The following is a 2,138-nucleotide window of genomic DNA, read 5'->3' as shown; positions in this document are numbered from 1 at the left end:
AAAATTGTGAATCACTATATGGTACACCTGTAACATATAGTATTGTACAGGAGCTATACTTCAGTAAAAAAATAATAATAATTTAAAATTTTTAATAAATAAAAACAAAGAAAGAAAAAAGAAACAACTTACATGCCAGCTATAGGAGATTGGTTAAATAAGATATGTCAATAGAATGGAATAGTCACTGTGTAACCATTAAAAGTGATACGGTAAAAATCTGTTTATTGACATAGAAAGAAGAGGGTTACCCAACAGAATGAACACTATAATCTCATTTTGTGAACACAAAATATATATATATGTCTAGAAAGATATGTGCCAGTCATTTACGGAGGTTATATCTGGTTGTTAGAGTTATGGGTGATTTTTTTTTATCGATTTCATTTTGCTTATATTTTTTTGTCTTCTTTTACTAGCCATATTTCCTAATATTCTGCAAAAAACATGTTTTGCTTTTGCAGTAAAAACAAATGTGTTGTTATTTTGACCCTTAGCAAATCCTTTAGATGGATTAAGAGGACCTCTTTTTCTTTTTCTTTTGGATTTTTAATTTAATTTCATAGATTCTCAGGGATTGGAAATAAAGGTTGGGGTTTAACACAAAGAAGATGACAAGGATGATGAGGGAGGTGGTTCTGTTCGTAAAGAAAACAGCAAAGGTCCAGGTATGCATATATATATAGAGAGAGGGCATGAAATGCAAGATTGCCAAAGTGATGAAGGCGGCACAGGTAAGATGGATATCCTCCTTCCTATAACAGTTTAAAAAAAAAAAGTTAAGCAGATGCTGATGAGCTTGAGGTTTGCATTTCCTGACAGAGTCCAAAGCAACACAAGATGGTTGCTTTCCATCCCCAAAGGCCTGGGAGGTTCTTTTACTGTAGAGTGTTAGTTGGGGAGGAAGGGACAGATCCATCTGAGAGAATTTTCAATTCATTATATTTTCCCCATGAGTCAGTAATGAGCAACCTTTCGTTGCTTGAGGATCAACTTAGGAAAAATAAAATCCCTGAGAGGCTTACATGACATGTAGCAGGTCACACAGGAAGCTGGTGGTGAAGTCAGACTTTCAGCCCCATATGTATTCCACCCATGTTATTTCAATAATTTCTGAGAAGACCTATGATGGTGGCAGCAGTGGCAAAGTTAACCCAGAGTTGGAGAAACAAGCCATCCTCATTCTAGACTTCTGGCTGAGTCATCTGGCCCCACCACACAGATAGATTGTTCCTAGAGAAAATTGTGGAACACTTGATGAATTTGTGTGCCATCCCTGGGCAGGGGCAGTGCTCATCTCTGACGAATTTGTGTGCCATCCCTGGGCAGGGGCGGTGCTCATCTCTGTATCCTTCCAGTTCTAGTATGTGCTCTGCTAAATCAAGTACAGGAGGAACTCTCATTGTCGACCACGGCTTGGGCTCTCTACTTTTTTCAGAGAAGGGGCAATTCCAGATTGTTTCCCCTTCTGAAATAAACAATGGTAAAGAAAGAAAATCTAAATAAATGGCAAGGTCCTACCGTACAGCACAGGGAACTATATTCAACACTTTGTAGTGGCCTATAAAGAAAAAGAACACAAAAAGGAATATACACATATGTATAAGTGAATCACTATGCTGTATACCAGAAAATAACAGAACATTGTAAATCACTCCTACTTCAATAAAAAAAGAAATAAAATCAATAAAATGAAAAAGATAAAATGTAGGAAGAGAGACATGATAGTGACATATGCTGAGATAAAATTGTTCAACAGTATGATCAGCTGAGAAAGATCACAGAGTAAGACTGAACAAAGGATGTTACAGCAGCAGCAGAGCATAGAGCTGGGTTTCTTCACAGCAGGTGCTTCTTACAGGCTGAGCATCCCTCCTGGAAAGGCACGGATGCTCTGACTTGACGATGAGGGAGCAGAAGAGACAATCTAGTGGGGAGCTGAAGGAGCCCATGGTGTGTCTCTCTTCCTGGCTCTGAGTTCAGTGAGGTCAGCTATAGCGGGAGCATTTACTCCACACAAATCAGCAAAAGCTATAAATCAGGGCTCTTTTCCCTGGAGAACTAGTTGTTAAACCTTGACCAGCACATCACTGCAATAAACCATAATGCTCTTTCAGGGGAAGTTCCAGGGAATAGCA

At 38.6% G+C, this 2,138-nt stretch overlaps 1 pseudogene; it reads right to left on the bottom strand.

Moving 5' to 3' along the window:
* Positions 1-1,239: 1,239 nt before the first annotated feature.
* LOC116281137 (U6 spliceosomal RNA) lies at positions 1,240-1,388 on the bottom strand (annotated as a pseudogene).
* Between the last annotated feature and the right edge of the window lie 750 nt (positions 1,389-2,138).

The sequence above is a fragment of the Vicugna pacos genome, chromosome 6 (genome assembly GCF_048564905.1).
Source record: "Vicugna pacos chromosome 6, VicPac4, whole genome shotgun sequence".
Lineage (NCBI taxonomy): Eukaryota > Metazoa > Chordata > Mammalia > Artiodactyla > Camelidae > Vicugna > Vicugna pacos.
This window is presented reverse-complemented; position numbering and strand designations above follow the sequence as displayed.